This window comes from Acomys minous, assembly GCF_964271855.1.
Source record: "Acomys minous genome assembly, chromosome: 1".
Lineage (NCBI taxonomy): Eukaryota > Metazoa > Chordata > Mammalia > Rodentia > Muridae > Acomys > Acomys minous.
Window position 1 is genome coordinate 90232040 of NC_140483.1, and position 18261 is coordinate 90250300.

Genomic DNA, 18261 nt, shown 5'->3' on the forward strand with positions numbered 1-18261 from the left:
CCACTGTCAAGGTACATATGAACTGAAAACTATTAAGTAAAATATGAGATTTTTAGAATATCAGTCATCAGGTGTTATCTATTGAAGATGTTGTATTAGCAGTTTTTATGTTGCTAAAATAAAACAGCATTAACCAAGGCAACTTATCTAAAGATGAGTTTTTTCGGGGCTAGACTCCAGAGGCGTGAGTACATTTTGGCATTGCTTAGCTGCGAGTGGTGGGCATGGCAAAAGTATTAGAAACTCAAGAGCTCACATCTTCAGATTCAAGTTTGAAGCGCAGAGAGACATAGAAGTGGCTTTTATCTCTCAAAACCAGCCCCCAGCAACTTCCTGCAACAGTCTCACCGCCTGAGCCTCCGCAAACACCACAGCCAATGGGATCGCTGTTCACATCTGGACCCGCGAAGGCCATTATCATTCAAACCACTATAGGTGTGAAGATAAGAGTACAAAAGCAGGTAGGAATATTATACAAGATACAGGAAATGAAGCAACCAAAGCTATCACCCATCTTGACTGGGGTCGGTAGATTATTCGTAATAATGTAGAAATGCTTTAGTAATGCATGGTACTGTGATGGAAAGTATCTTGTTTTTCTATTGTGATTTAAAAACCACATTAAAATGGGTAAGTTAAGAAGAAATGGGTATATTTTGACTTATTCCAGGAAGGAATGATAGAGGAGGTTGGTGACAGCAACATTGGGCCAGCTCATCACACTGCGTCAGCCATGTGGAAGCAGAGGTGAAGTAGGGAATGCACCCAGGCTATAAACCTGCAAGGCCTGCCCCTAGCGACCTGCTTTCTCCAGCAAGCCTGCACCTACTGAAGTTTCCACAATCTTCTCCCCACCAAATAGCACCACAAGTTGGGGCCAAGTATTCCAATCCACAGCCCAAGGGGGCGTTTTACACTCAGAATATCACAGGAGAGAGCAGTGGATATGACTGTATTATGAACCAGAGAGGGGATATGTAGCCTTTCTAGTTGAAGCTTGTTGATTGTCTTTGGAACATGTTTTAGGCTACTGGAAATGACCATAAACCCCAGGTCCCATGGACTCTGAATTCAATGTATTATGTTCTAGCTGCAGAAAAACTAAAAAAGTGAGACCAGAGCAGAGAAGCTAACATTATTCTTTACTAACCAAATTGCCAGAGGCCTCTCGGTGCCCTTACGGTTGAGCCATTTTATCTTTCCCTTCTATGCCAATGCGCCAATTCCTATTAACATTAGTAAGAAAAGTATCTAGTAATTACTTTTAACCTGCTATTTGAATGGTAAAACGAAGTCTGAGAAACCAAAGGACTTTATTTTAAAAAGGAGTTGTGCAATTTTACCTCTCCTAGACTAGAACTAGCAAAAAATAAAAATAAAAATAAAAATAACTAGCAGTGTAGTTCATTCTGTGAATGAGGCTAAAATACTGTGCAGACAATGCAGAGTAAACGTAGGCTTCCCTTACACGCTCAGTGATTTACTACTTGCTGTATTCTGTCAACTGCTCTGTGAGGGCTCATCTGTGGTCATGAGTTCCTTACACTGGAAGTATCAAAATGAAAGAGGATCTATGGCAATTACATATAGAGTTACCTTCATTTTCTCTGTTGCTCCTCAGCCTCCGTATTTATCTGCATTGATCCACTGTAGTTACTGACTCAATGAAACCGCTACTCAACAAAGCCCTTTGGTACTTGACTTCTTAGGAGCCATGTCTGCAGTGAAAACTTATGTTAGGATTTTGTTTATTTTAACTAAACGTTTGGGGTTTTTTGTTTCTTTGTGTCCATGCACATTACATTTCCATAGTGTATTTGAGAGAGCATTGCATCAGCCGGTGTAGGGACCAGTGAGGCTGCGCAGTTGGGGGTAGGCGTGAAAGGAAGCCAAGAGACAAATGGTTGCTCTTGAATGCCTTCCTCAATCATAGTCTCTCTTTTTCAATTGTGGTGCCATAATATTTGCACAAGGATTTCTTTAAAGGAGGAATAAAAAGAAGTTATGAGAAGCATTGCAGACCTAGGGCCATGAAACAAATAGAGAGGGCAATATAACGAAGCGAGTGCTGGCTGTGTCTGATGCTCAGTCCAATTCAACACCCGCGTTGCCATCTTTCCCCTCTAGGCTATTTCTCTCTACAGTTAGACCTTGGCCGCGCTATTGATTGAATGCTCACTCTGGATCAAATTGTGGAGCTGTGCTTCTAGGCTTTTGATTAATTATTTCTGAATTCGCTAAGCTATACATTTCCAGCAAATATTAATCTACAAAATTAACGTGAGATGGCGCTTCAAAATAAACTGTATACTCAGTTTTAAACAGGTCACTCCAAGGCTATTGCTAAAGGGGAAAAATTGCTTCTAATTGCTTTCTACTGTAAATGCTGCACAGCCTAATACCTCACAGTGTGAAAAGTAAATTAGAACAACTTTTCATTGACAAAGATTAAACTTTTTCATCATTCTTAAATTCCTGGGGATTTCCCCCACTGATTCTATGTGTTTTAAGCTTTTCAATTAAATCTCCTGGGTAGTAGTTACAAGAATACCCACTGACAAGGGAATATTGGTATCTCAGAACGCTAAGCTCTTCCAGCAGCTGCATGCCTTGGTTTTCCCTGTGTAGGCTGGATCTCTCAGGGATGGTACCTTATCAGCTTCATCAGCACTCATCGCTAGAAGCCAGGTGCAGGCTACATTACCCTGCCATCAGAACTGAACTAATAATAAACGTAGTTTTAGCAGGGAAAGTTTGTGAAAAGTCAGGAAGTCAAAAAACAGTCAACCTTGATAACCAACTTGTTTTTCATAGGATAATTTATTTTGACATTTGGGTGTATGCGTCAAGAATGCAAACTCTAGTGAATATGTCACCGCAGACCGGTATGACAGATAGAAGCTCCTGCATTCCAATTTTCCGTCCGCGTTGCCTCCAGTTCACCTTAATTCCTCCCCACCGAGGGTTTTCAGTGCTTTTGCGGGTTGCCACAGAGGCCATGTTGGTAACACTGCTGTTCTTCTCTGTCTCTGGCCTGGACCAGTCAATTAATATAAGCTTAGGAAAAGCCTGGGAGGGGATGTATTTTTTTTAAAATAAAATATTTCTGGTGGGATTTAGGGAAAAGAAAGCTTTCAATTTTAAACAGTATATTTGCTTGAATGATAGATCAAAATAGCCATGAGTGTAAACCTGTGGCTTAGAGGGTTGTTGTGAAGAAATATCATAATATTTTAAGCCCAATTACTGATTCTGATTGAAAAACACAAGGCAGGGAAGGGGGTCCCTTGCTGCCACGAATGAGGAAAAAGTTCATTTTACATGATCCTTATTCCCTGAGATTGAAACTTGCCTGAAGCAAGGGAACCATGGCAGGATGCTACAGACAGGGTAAGAGGGCAGGCAAAGCAGCAATTTTATTTTAAATATGTTGTATATGTTTAATTAGTTTCATGACAAGAATTAGTGTGAGAGATTGCATCTGGGAAGGCAATGGAGCTGTTGATTGATTCTCTCTCTCTCTCTCTCTCTCTCTCTCTCTCTCTCTCTCTCTCTCTCTCTCTCTCTCTCTGTATGTGTATGTCTGTGTGTCTGCTGGTGTGTCTCTGTGTGTGTTTGTGTGTCTATGTATGTGTGTTTGTGTGTCTGTGTGTGCGCACACACGTATATAATTTGAATAGCATAAAAAAAGTTCCATTCAGAACTTCTAGACACTTAGAAATCCATAGCCTCCTTGATAAAGTAGGCATTCTTAGTTGACAAAGACATACAGCTTGATCACTCTTGTCACTCATAAACCCAACAAAAATGTTAAGAAGTTTCTTTTCCAAGCATTTATCCACAATAACATAAATGGAGTGTGGGTACTTTGAACAGCAGATAATGACCAGATATCCATCTATGAAGTATGGAAATTAGCACTTAACCATGGAGGTGGGTTTTGGGCAAGAAATTGTTGTGGAACTGGCACATTTCAGCTTTCTCCAGTTTCCCTGATTTAAATATGTTTCCATATAGGCAATTGTCTTATCGTTTTTCAAATTTAAATTAGCCCTGATATCAAGAAGTGCTATTCATATATATTTCCATTACCCTAAAGGAATTTGAAGGTATATATGAGCCATATTGATGAAGTCTATTCTTTAAATTTCAGCGAAATATTGAGGAGATAGTTTTTAAAACATGAACTGCAGTGGGCTATCAAAAACATGGCCACAATTCTTTGTATCTCGTCTCACCTAGACAATTTAACTGGGTACACCTGTAATCTCAGAACTTCTCAAAGGATGAATGAATCACAGGTTGGAGGGTTGGCAGTTCTAGGGCAGCCTTGGATGTGTGACAAGACTGTATCTTTAAAAGGGGGGGGGCCGTAAGGATACGAATGAGTGAATAGGTGTCGTGAATCTACTTCTCTGTCTCTTCAGTTGGGTTGGCTATGGCTTCTTTGAGACAGGGGAATGTGGGCTAGCCTATGTGAGCTCCTCCCCACTTCACAGCTCAGTGTCTGTTCGTTCTCAGCCGACTCTGAGCTGCCTTGTGAACAAGCCCAGATTGGTTTTCTGGGTGATGACACGATGCTGCTTGGACTGATCCTATTGTAACAGGCAGCCCTATCAAGGGGCAGAGTTCCCAACAGATGATCATCTCACCTCAGATGTGAGTGAGCCGGTGAACCTCAGCAGAACCGTGGACTGAGGCACATGAAGATTGCTGATTTTAATAAGCAGCCGCTGTTCCCATCCAGGCTGTAGACTTACTTCTTATACTCTGAGGAAATGATTGGTTGATGTGAACAGAGAATTAAAATGAGAAAGCTATTACTTCTCTGTGTGATGGTTTGGATATGGAGGGTCACCTGACATGTCCGGGTAGCGAAGGTCTGTTTCCAAATTGACGGCACTATTGAGAGAGGATTGGATCAAAAGGTATTGAACTTTAGCCGTGGTTGACTTACTAATGTGTTCATAGCTGGGTAAGCTTTGAAGAAGTGCATCACTGGAAAGGCATCTTTGAAGGGTGTGCATTGTTCACAGACTCTTCTTCCCTTTTATGGCCACCATGTCTTCTCCCTGTACCTTTTCTCTTCTCCTTTTTCTTCTCCCCTTACGATCTTAATTGGCATGGAATAAAAACACAATTCCATTTTGTTGTGCATCTTCCATAATCATATCCTGTCTCATCACAGGGCCATAGCAATGGGGACAAGTGATCATGGACAGAAACCTTTCAAACCGTGAGCCAAAATAAATATTTTGCTTATTATTATTTTTGAGATGATGATATAATTACAGCATTTCCCCCTTCCTTTTTCTCCTTTCAAATACTCCATACATTCTCCCTCACTTATCTGAAAACTTATGGCCTCTTTCTTCATTGATTGTTCCTGCATGCATCTATGTACATTATATACACATATATATTTCCATTCAGTCTGCATGTTAGTTGTATGTATGTATGTATATTCCCATTCAGTCTGTATAATGTCATTTGTATGTAGGTGTATGTGTAGGGCTGACCATTTGACACTACAGAAACACACAACCAATCCAGTACCAATGGGTACATCTGCCAAACACGCCAGGAAACATTGTTAGAAGAGGAGGTCAGAAAGAGGTTAAGAGCCTGAGGATCAGGGAATTTGCTTGGAGACTGTGTCTCCTAGTAATAATAGAAGCTACACCCATGGAATCAGCTATATGACTCTCCCAAAATGTAAGCTAAACAAATATGAAGCCAACGGACATGCCAACTGGGTTGGGGAAGCCTAGGAACTTTACCCTTGCATAAAGAACTATAGGCAACCAAGGAAAGCTGGAAGCAGGAGAGGTGGTCTTCTCCAGGGAAGAACACAGCCACTCAAAGAGATTTTTATTTAAGTTTTTCACTTGGAAATTTGATCACAGTGGTGAAAAAAAAAAAAGGCTAACAGAAGTAGGAAACTGCTACTTTAACTCTCTTGAATATGCAAAGGAGTGAAGAGGTAGATGATGACAAACACTATGTATACCTGCCCTGCCCCCACATATGTGCAAATTCACGTGTGAGTAAGAGATTTTTAAGTGATGAGATCACTAGCAACTGAAAAATCTCCATTTAGGCATGCACCAGCCTGTCACACACACATCCTCTGAGCCTAGGGGCCTGGAGTCAGTCACCATTGCAACCTGATTGCAATTAGTGTTAGGAAGTCAGATCGGCAGACTTCATTCTCTGGGTATACAGTAATCGACATCTAGAGGGAATGTGAGAATATGCATCAACAGCTGAGGACAAAAATACTCCTCTGCTGTTGCTCCTCTCCGGAACTGTTCCGAAACACCGGGGGGGCGGGGGGGCAGTTTGTCTTGCCTTGATGAGAAGTCTCACTATTAGGAAGTGCTCAGAAAATGTGCTCTCCAGGGAAGCTCTCAGAATGTATGAGAAGAAAATTGCTGTTTTTCTCATTCGGCATGTGTCCCTCGGTGTCCCTGCTTGGGCTAGGAGCTGTTCTGGGCACTGAGTGCATCACGACAGATAAAGAAGTGCTCTACAGAAGATGACATTGCAGGCTGAGAAGGGAAATCACAAAGATGAAAGCCAGCAGAAATAAACGAGTGATGTGTTCAATGGTACAATGGCAGTGTTAATCAGTGGTGGTTATCATGACAAATAGCTGCTTTCGGATTGGATTTGGAGGCCTGCCTCACAGGAGAGCTTAATATCTGGTACTGTACACCAGGCCAAAGTCCATGACTGTAGAGATCATAGACCCTAGGATGGAACCTATTCATAGAGTTTCACTAACTAGCCATTTGTTTTTAAAGTATCTGTTTATACCCATGGAGTTCTCAGCCTTGATCAGAAAAGCTTTATTGCTATAGGGTATAGTCACAGTGCAGATTCCTGAGTGGCCGAGCTGTGGACATGAGGCTACTGTGAATGCTCAGCTGTAGATGAATAATGTGGATTGACCTCCTTCCGTTGAAGTTTCAGAGGACATCAAGGAAGAGTGGGCAGAAAACATGTGAAACATAGAGGGTATGAAGGGAAGTGTGAGATGCCTTCTGAGCATTCTATGATTGCAGAACAAAGCCTCCTGTCTGTGGTTCCTGCACAACACATGCAGCTAGTCAACATCACCGCACAGCACGGGGACAGTCTATCAAGGTCCTGCCTCTTTCACGGTAGCCTTTGGTGGCTGAGAACAGCTGCGGGAAGGAAGTCACCATCTTTTGTTTTTATGGCTGCTGGTAGGTTGCCCATGCCCAAGTGGACATAGGTCATGTGGATACAGTGAGCACTAGGGTTAATAATAATAATAATAATAATAATAATAATAATAATAATAATAATAATAATGACAATAAAAATAGAACAGGAAATTTGGAGAAAGAAAAACTGGTTGTGCAACCCCTGATGGAATTTGCAGGGTTATAGTAGGATTGAATTTACATAATGATTTACATAAATATATTGTAATCTTATATGAAATTTTCAAAAGATAAATAGAAATTACTTAAACTCTGACTTGAAAACAAAAGACTAAGGAGGAGGAAGACACCTTATTTCAATTTGTGTCTTATCAAGAAGGTTTCCATAGTTACATACACATCCCTGTTAATATTGCAGTCTTCACTTCATTGCTCCAGGTCTATTGTGTTTCTCCCAGCCATCCTTTTCCTTCGGTCTCCAGGAGGACTACAGAGTGATCTAAGATACAACAGGTATGATAGCCAGATGGCTGTGCATACTAGCTCTGATGCACTCTTGTATTATTTTATTTTATTTTATTAATTTATTCTTATTACATCTCAATGGTTATCCCATCCCTTGTATCCTCCCATTCCTCCCTCCCTCCCATTTTCCCCTTACTCCCCTCCCCTATGACTGTGACTGAGAAGGACCTCCTCCCCCTGTATATGCTCATAGGGTATCAAGTCTGCAGACTATCTTGTATTATTTTATACAAGCCACTTCTTGGTTTCATTATCTACAAACTGAAGAAAAAAGGTACCTTCATCTCTAGGGATACTGAGAGATTAAAGAAATTTAAATAAAGGGAGGATTATTGTTCATATAAAATGTTTTACTTTTTTGAATCTTAGCCCTGCCTCTGGGGCTTGCAACTACTCACTGTATGGGTCAAGAACTCCAGGCTTTCTCATGGTGTTCTCATGGTATTATTATTATTATTATTATTATTATTATTATTATTATTATTATTATTATTACCATTATTAACAAGTGTCCATATATTTCTCCTCTATTTCTTATCTGTACTTGTAGTCAATTATGATTCTTTAAATCTCACTTCATTGTACAGTTTCTTTGAGTTTTTAAAATTATTCACTTATATGTTTACAGAGTGTCACACACTTAAGACAACTGGGTCTTCTGCCTCTTTGCATGACTAAGGTTTCCCTCCTAATGCTCATACTTTATGAGATCCTAAATCATGTTTACTTGGTTTAAAATTATGTCCTCAGAACTTGTTACAAAGATTAATATAAAAGTTATAATGACATCTTTGAACACTTAAAAAATTTCCTTAAGTGCAACCATTTTGTGTCTTAAGCTTTTACCATTCTCTGGGACTTCGGTTTGTGACTTGCTAAGGTTTGTTCCACCTCTAATCTGTGGTTCTTTTCACTTTCCATGTTGTGGGGACATCCCACCACACCTCATATATTTGTTTCAGTAGTTCCCACTTCTTTACTTCTGATGCATGCCATTTTAACTCCAATTGCTATAGAAAAGAACGTTCCTTAAGGGTTATGAGGATAGCATACTGTCGTGAACCTCTTTTAAGCAGACCAGTGGGCAAAGCAAAAAGGGCCAGCGTGAATTCACCAAGTTACAGTTGTTAATTTATGTCAGCTAGTTTACTGGACCTCATTCAAACTCATGTCTAAGGATGCTGTGTAGTTTTTCTGGTTGACACATGAAATACCCTATATGCTTGTCTACTTTGGGGGAAAAATCGTGAATCGTTAAAGATTTTGCAATCTCTCCTACACTTATCTAAGGAAAAAGCACTAATTTTAGAACCTGACTTCACGCTTCAGGACACAGAGTGGCAGAGTTGGAAGCATAGTCATCAAGAGTTGTTTGGAAGCGAACAGAGACATAAGAATAAAGCCTTGTGAGTTCCCTGACGCTCAGTTGGGAACAGAAAGGCAGCGGCACTGCCAGGACCTTGCTCAAATGGGTGTAGACGGGCCTGAGAGCTTCCCTCAAATTAGCCTTCCCTTTGCACTTGGTTCCGAACACTCTCTCACAACTGCAAAACCCAGTGACTCACGTCCAAGTACCATCTTTGAAAGGGAAGATAGACTATGAGGTTCCTTTAAAGGTCATAATTAGGTCATTTCCCTTATGAAAATCCTGGCGGAAAGGCAGTGTGTGCTCTCTCTCTCTTAGAGAGAAAATTACTTCTGAAGACTCTTCAGAAGTACAACTATTAAATGGCACGCCATACTTGATATGGCAATTTAACCCTTTGGTACACTTCCATGTAGGAAATGAAGTGTAGGTCAAGAATCTTTCCTCTTATACTAGATATTGATCTTTTATGCTCACTTCCTGGCATCTTCATCTCACTTAGAATGTTCTAGCACTGACATCAAATTCAACAAAGAGAAAGAAGAAAATAGAACTAGATGCTCCTGTGAAAGGGTAACAGTCAGGCCGAGCCTTCTCACTATTTTATCTGTTAGGCTGGTTAGGTGTAGACAAGATAATAATAATACAGAAGATGACCTGAGACTGTTTGTCCTTGGCAGCTAAGGGCCTCAAAGGATGAAAACTAATACCTCTTCATTACTTACCACCAGGCTTTAGTTTGAGCACTTTGTCATTTATTTACTATTTAATATAAGTTCCCAATCATCAATATTCTTCACTGTTTTTATACATGAGGCTTTGTAGTCCCAGGAAGGTGTTCCAAAGTATAGAAACTAATATATGGGTATCAGCCTCAAGGCCAGACAAATAAAGGCTTAAATCTGATTGCTGTCATCATCATCATCATCATCATCATCATCATCATCATCATCATCATCGAATGGTGTGTATATGTTGGGAATTTACATGCTCTGGTGTCTGAGTGGAGCTCAGAGGACAACTATGTAGAATCAATTTCCCCCACCCTTCCAGGTCTCTGAGGATCAAACTCACATCCTCAGGCCTCTACAACCATCCCTTTATTAATGAGCTGCAGTGTTGGGCCTATGCTCCATCTTTCATTCCATGCCACAAAGAGTGGAAATAAAATAGACTGGCATCATCAGTTCTTATATGACTTTAAATGAATTACACAGCAAACAATTGCTCTAGGGAACTTCGAACTCTGACCAGCTGTTTTATATTTTAGGAAGAATATAAGCAGAATGGGTTTTGCTAGCTCAGAGTAATTGCTCTTCTGATCATCTATTAATTCAGCAAATATGTTTACCCTTTCCCCAAAAGAGCTTGGAAAGGAGAAGATGAATGATTATTACAGTATGGCCAACTTAACATAAAGTTTATCCAGTTAATTGCTGCCAAATGTATCCTCCCCCCTTGTTAAAATAGATGCCAATGTCACAACAGAGGTATAAAAAAAGCATTGAAGTTCTGTAGTGGGAAAAGATACATTACTTTTTAAAGAATAATATTATTCTATTATATAATATTATAATAAAAATGTTATATTTCATGGCATATAAATGTTATATTTGTATTGTACTATAGAGGGTGCAGTAAATGTTTAATATTAAGATCAGTCTGAGTAAACCAATAACAACAAAATTAAAACATTGAGATTAAAGACAGGAGATGGGAGAGAGTTGAATAGGCAAGACTGATGACTGAGTGTGGATGTCTGACTGGAGAATAACATGTGTCCTTTTGTTTTAAATGAAAAGCAGTTATATGATTGCTCAGAGCTTACTTTGAAGCCGCGGAATGTATAATAAAATACATGAAGATGTTTCTGTGTTTCTTCAAACCTTAGGCAATTTTAAAAACATAAAAATAAAGTTATAGATGCTCTTTCGCATTAGTAAACACCAAGAAACATTTGTAACAGAGCAGAGTTGAAGCATGCATCCAGTTTTGCAATGGTATCGAGAAGGCAGGAATATATAAAGTGAGAATGGTTTAGAGCAAATCTTAGCCGACTGATTTTTTTTTTTGAACCACTGGTTGCTGATTATTTTCTCAAAAGAATAAAATAGACATAAGCTCTAATGCCATACAGATAAACGGGTGTGTGTACATTCATTCTTATGTATAAAATCATATATCTTACCTGTGTTTATGCTAAAGTTTTTGAATATACACTAAAATGCCCCAGGAAGAATCTGTCAACACACTGAATGTAGTTCTAGTAGGGGGTAAAACCTACATGCACAATAACTGTACTACAAAAATAGAAAATGATCCCCACAAGTTTTAGAAGAAGCTCACATGTTCTTGAGTCTGTGACAACTGAAGAACAGAGACTGAACAGATTCTGGCAAAGTTTGAGTCTTGAAAAGGAACCATGGGAAGATGAAAGTGTTTCAGCACCCCGGACAGAAACCAAGAGAACAGCTTTGTAAGGCCTTGGCTTAACAAAACCCCAAATCTAATGAGAATTCAGAAAGCGAGTTTAAATGTGAGGAAACTTAGATGTAAAGTCAACTTAGCTATCCGGCCCTTGTGTTAAAAATTAAAATGGTCTTCATTACATATCAAGCTAAGATATGTTTATCAACGTGTCTCTGGTAAGTGGAAAATACACCATCCTAGTTATCTTCACCCCCAAAATATGGGTGAGAGAACTGGGTAAAGCAAGCTAATAAACAAGCCCACTGCAGCTCTCTCCTCAAATGTAAAATAATTCAACCACAAGTAATTAATTTACATTATACCATCACCACCCCCCTTAGACACACATCATTGAAAAATCAGCAAAAGTTGAACAAATAAAAACTGCATTATACTCTCAAAGCTTTGAGATATACTTAAAGTTCCAGCTGAAAACGGTTCCTTAAAAGGTAATATGGCAACTTAACAAGTACATTTCCCTTAAAACAAACTAAAGAGAAATAGGATTGATGCTAATGGAACCGAGGAGGGAATTAAATAGAGTATAAAAGCTTATTCTGCTATCCCAAGCACAAAGAGATGTGGAAAGCCAATCTAAGGTAATTCAGTTCATCACAAAAACACATTGTCCAATTGGAGGTTCTGTGAATAATACCTTAAGGCCTGTCACAATAGATGGGAACAGTCTTTCTTTTATTCTTTTATTCTGAAGCAATCTCTTTGTGAAACTTTATTTGTATAGCTAACAATCTGAGTGAGGGAGCGCCTGTGAGGATGTGTGCACAGTTATCGTTGCCAAGGAAACTGGGTCTTAATTTCTAATGGCGGAATGCCAAGGAAAACAGGCTACAGAGGGAGAGTAGAAACTTCGTGTGACTGAATTTGTTGGGAATATTCCATGTGTTAGAGGCTTCTGCTTTGGAACTCACAATTGGAAGAGTGTAGTCCTCCTCTCCCTCCCCTTACACTCTTGGCTTAAATACAACACAAAGAGCAATTTGATTTTTAGTTGATGTAGCAAGATGGTGATTATCATTCATAAAAATTTTTATACTTAAAATAGAAAAAATAATTAATGAATGCAGGTCCCTCTTCAATTTCTGTGGAGCTAACGCATAATTATCCTTTTTGACAGCTCAAACCAGTTTTTGGGGAAAAGCTGACACTTTCAATTTACAAGATGGTTCTTGCCCAGACCTGGTATTTGTGTGCTTTGTGTGGTTTTATTTAGTGGCTCACAACGGTCCTCCTCCAGCAGGGACAGAACAGGCAGGAAGAAACAAAACCTCACACCATCATCTTCAAAAACACAGATCCCATGTTGATTTATTTAGAATTTGTCTGGTCCAGTTTTGGATTTTAGGGGATATTTTAGAAGCTATTGATGACTTTGGGGGTTTTGAGGCCACAATCAATTATAGTCTATAAATCTGTGGCAAAAATCCTATAGAACATACTAGGAAGAAACAGCAGAAAAGAGGATGGAATACAGGGGAGGGAGAGGGCTATGGGGAAAAATGTGTGCAATGTCTCACCGTACAGAGACGTTTGTTTCCTCCCTCAGCATAAGGATTCCTGGACAAGCTGCCTGACCTATATGCAGCCAGACTTAAAGTAAAGTTTGGATGTTGGTGAACACCTTTAGTTTTCCTTCATCCACATAATGGAGACTGACCCTGAAAAGATCCTTTTCCTTGCTCTTACAAAGGGTTTAGCCTCTTTAAAAAATTTAAATTTGTTATCTTTGATTCTCCCACCTCCTTTATGCCTTCTTAATCTCTGCTGGATTTGTTTGCATTCCCGTGGAAGCTTCCGAGTAACAAAAGGACCTGGTCCTGTGTGTACCCAGAGGTGCTGCAGCCAGCAGATACACAATCTAAATGAAATCGGCTGAGTCTTCCAGCAGTGAGCCACAGGACAATAGCACAAAAGAGTGTAAAATGTGTCTGTATAAGAATGCTCCACAGAGAAATACCCTAACGCTTCAGAAATACATCTTTAAGAAATTGTTTTACTTGACAAAAAAAAAAAGCTCTTCTAAAGATCCCCAAATGGAGGAAAACCAGGTGCCTAAAAAAAAAAATCCACTTTTCCCCTCCTTATCCCACTAGAATATAAATCTGTGGAAATAGGTGTGAAGACTTCAGAACTGATGAATTATAGATTCAACATCCATGTTATTAAAATAAATATCTTGCAAACATATAATATTTAATGTACTTTTACATTCACAAGAATGGAAAAGTTTCATAGAGCTGACAAGTCCAAGGGCCATCATGTTAATTTTATGTATGAGTGAGAGTACAGGATGCAGTCCTGGGAAATCTGAATTAAGAGGCTGCACTCCTGGACTTCAAGAAATCAGAGAATAGAATTTCCTCTTAGTTGGTTCCTTTATTTCACTGTCTTTAGCTTCCTTAGACAAGATCTAAGGTAGTTTAATACAAAGCACACTAGAGTGTGCTTTCTTAACATCTAGATTAATGGCAATTCATTACAAAACCCACCCATTAAAATAATTTTATGGAAAGATAGGTTCAATCTGTATGATACTATTAGTAGCAAAATATATTTTAGTATTATTAAAACCTATTAAGAACTCCTAATGAAACAAGACTATATATACAAATTCAGAGGCTAGAAGAAGAAAAACTCACAAGTGTTTGTGCCTCAGTAGAGTCCACGCATATTTAAAACATCACCCAAACAGCATAATTATTTTGGCATATAGAGAAACAGCAACTATGAGATTGGAGGCTTTGACCATCTTCATACAGGCTCTAGTGGAGTTGGAACCAGCTATAGATGGCTGTATCCTAAAACTTTATTTCTTCATGTTTGTTTAACCATGCTCTCATACAGAGAAGCAGCTCTGTAGGTTCCATGTGCCCGTACAATTATTCCTGGCCTGGAATGTCTTCCTGATGGTAAAAATCATTCCAAGAATGACACTAATTTACTCCTCACCTGGCTTTTCTATGTCCAAGCCTTCACAATAAAACTGCAAGTGGCATGTTATAATGTATGTATGTATGTACGCATGTATGTATGTATGTATGCATGCATGTATGCATGTACGTACGTATGAATGTACTTTGTTGCATATTACTACATTTCAGGCTACTGTAATGTACTTTCGTGAAACATGTTGTGGAGTGCCCTGATGATTCTTGTAGTTGATATGCCTATGTGCCTACTGTTGTTTGTTTGCTGATGTCAGAGCGCCATTCAATCTGTCAGAATTTATGCATGACACCTAAATGAATGCACTTCAGTTGCTGGTTGTGGCCATTTGCCCCCATAATGCTAGCTACCTCTGAGGTTGCAGCAGATAGCAGATAAATCATAAGTTATAGGTCTGCCCGGGCAGCATTACAAGTTCGAGGGCAGCCTGGGCTACAAGGCTCAAAAATAAACATAAAAAGGGCTGTAAATGTAGTTCAGTGAATAAATACTTTTGTCCTTTTTTTCCCCCTTTTTATCTTTGGGTGAAACTCTAAACATCTAGAAAAATACCGAGTCTCATGTAAGAATTTTCTTCCCATTCTTACATTCATACATACATACATACATACAGCTTTGCCAGGACCAGAGTTAAACTGAATATTTGAGAAGATTTAATAGTGCCAACAGAGGAGAGGCCCACTTCACAGGTCCACCTATTTTAAAAAGTAAAACCTAGACAATTCTCTTGGTTTTAACAAGTTGGTCTTTGGAATCACATAGCATTTTCAAAAGATTAAATCAACATTGGCAATGAAACACTTGGCTGCAGGTGTATCTTTCCCAAAGCCTCACCCTCAAAGAGAAAAGGTAGGTTTCTCCATAGAGGCGGACCTGCCTTCAGGTAGGAGCGACCTGCTCTCGCTGGTTCCCAGGGCACAGAATACAACGTGCAGTACATTTCCAAGATGGGGACTCCAAACTATTTTGACACTGACCTTCTGACTAAAATTAAAGGAAAGGAAAAGAGTTCTGTACTAGAGTGATTATCTATTTTTAACCACCAAAAATCAACATTTGAAAAAATTCAGTGTTAGTATCTAAAAGTCAATTTAGAGATACATCATGTTTTTCCCCTCCAGTATAGTGTGTGTGTGTGTGTGTGTGTGTGTGTGTGTGTGTGTGTGTGTGTGTATTGTGTGTGTGGTGTGTGTGTGTGTGTGTGTGTGTGTGTGTGTGTGTGTGTGTGTGTGTGTAAATAAAAATGTAGCCACTTCGATGATGGGATTGCTATCTGTAAGTGACATAGTGTGGAGGATCCTCAAGGAGCATCTAGAAGCAAAAGGCACTTCAAGAGTGTCCTATACTTTAACAGCCAATGGCCCCTTGACACTATAGAAACTTCTAATCCCATCTGCATTGAGAATATCTTATCTCATCTTATTACTTTGAGAATTATATTTAAAGTTAACATGGTAAGAATTACACAACTAAAGTTTATGGACATGACCTGAAATCAAACTTTAGGGCAACTAAGCTGCTTCATTTAGAGGATACTGAATCTTCAGTTTCCACCACCCCCTTCATTGGTAATTTTACATCCAAGTATATATAAAGAAAAACAGCTTTTCTACACATGTTATAATGATGATAGTATAGATTATAGTATCTGTATCGTCCATTCAAATGACAGGAAGCCAGATGTGGCAGGTCAAACCTGTAATGCAACTGTCCATGACGCTGAGGCCTGAGACTTGCAGACAGTTCAAGGAGAGCATGTGCTCCATACTGAGCTCTAGGCCAGTCTGGTTACAGGGTGAGACTATGTCTCATAGCAAAAAAGAAACACACACACACGCGCGCGCGCACACACACACACTGGGAGAGAGAGAGAGAGAGAGAGAGAGAGAGAGAGAGAGAGAGAGAGAGAGAGAGAGAGACAGAGACAGAGAGACAGAGAGACAGAGATAAGGAGACAGAGAGAGAAAGAGAGACAGAGACAGAGAGACAGAGAGACAGAGAGACAGAGAGACAGAGAGACAGCCTTCTTTTGGGACAACTTGATCTTGTTTGTTTCTTTTTAAAGTTATTTTTATCTATTTCTTTAATGTTGCAATGTTTGCCTATGCCTATATGGGGGTCTTACATGCCTAGGCATGCTCTTCAGGGGTCAGAGGCTTATACATGTATTTTCTATCACTCTCCACCTCAGTTTCTGAGACAGAGACTGTTACTGTTTTGTCTATACTGACTGGCTGGCAAGGAACTGGAATCGCTTTGTCCCTGTTCTCCAAAGCCAGGGTACCAGTCCATACCTGACTTTTCATTGTCACTTTAATTTTATATTTTAGAGATGAAAATATATCACAACACTCACCCCTTCCCTTTCTTACCCTCTAAACTCTCCCACACGTGCCTACTGCTCTCCTTCCAATCCGTGGCCTACCTTCACTCCTATTGCATGCATATATGTATCATACATATTCCTGAATATGACCTGGTGGATCCATACAATGTTACCTGTATGTTGACTGTATTTCAAAAGGACCGTGTAGAAGGAATAGTGGTAATAGTGTGGAGGGTGCTGGCAACTTGAATTCAGGTCTTCTTGTTCTCACCGAAAGCTCTCTTATCCATTGAACCATCCCCAGGTCGCAGATGTGATTTTCTTCATTTATCTGAGTAAACAAAGATCAAATTTACTTCTTCTTAGCGAGTTTAATAGTGGCTTCTTTTGTAACAGTCTATTGCCTGCCTGAGAAATGGAATCCCAACTACAGCAGCTGCTAGCAGTGCTTAGCAATGTTCTGGGGGCATAGCTGCAGTAAGGGGTGGAACAAACAGAAAAAGAAAAAAAAAACAACAACAGGAGCAAAGGAGGAGTGCATATGTTCTACTCTAGTAAACACTGAGCCTTCAATGAACTCACGCCTCTATAATGAGCAAATAAAGATATTTCTAACAATACTACAAGAAAAGATTGTTTTAATAGTAATGATGTTCACTGTAAAACAGACGGGCGGATATCACTCATGCTAAATATATAGAATGAAACCGACTCCCCCAGAAAAAGGAGGCTGGAAACCTCATTTCAGATCTCAGTGTCAGAGGAACGTGTTGAGCATGCCCAATTTGGAGCCAGCTAACAGAAAGCCAAGTACACGTACTTTCTCCAGCTAGAATACTGGAGGGAGAAGGAGGAGGAAGAAAAACCTGTGTGTGCCTGAGCAGCTCAACTAAAGCACCTGAGTACCAGAGAAAAGCCATGGCAATACATACCACCTTCTGAAAGCATAGCATGCTATTGGCTTAAGCTGAAACGAGAGACATGTGGCTTCTCCCGTAATTAGGGATCTCTACTGATGGGAGGCATTTGTTCATCTCAGCAGTCAGTGTTTATAAATGTCATTTGTCACAGAGAATACTATAAACAGAGCTGCTCTCATGTAACAGATATAAAAACTATCTTATCGTAATAATTTATGAAATACTGTGGTGGCGTTCTGGAAATAGAAGGTACTAAGAATGGTCAGCCAGATGTTGAAACTAAACCGAGATGGTTCCCTTCGTGCTTATATGCAGTCGACTGAGGCACACTCTGGCTGATTGGTGCAATGTCATAGAGTATCTTTCCTGCTGGGGGGAGGTATCTGCTGTGGATCATTAAGAGGCACTAAAATTTCCAAGACCAGAATTCTATGGAGGGGAGTAAGTAATATAGGGGGAAAATCCAAGAGGAAACAAAAAAAGGATGAATGAAACTCA

General features: G+C 39.6%; 1 protein-coding gene across 11 annotated transcripts in view; it reads right to left on the minus strand.

Annotated features, from left to right (window-relative positions):
- LINGO2 (leucine rich repeat and Ig domain containing 2) overlaps window positions 1-18261 on the minus strand; it is a 1231101-nt gene that overhangs the window by 152199 nt on the left and 1060641 nt on the right. For all 11 annotated transcript variants that reach the window (XM_084795136.1, XM_084795135.1, XM_084795139.1 and 8 more), the window contains one exon: window positions 17017-17174. The gene's annotated coding sequence lies outside the window, so the exon portion shown is untranslated. The remainder of the gene's footprint in view (window positions 1-17016; window positions 17175-18261) is intronic.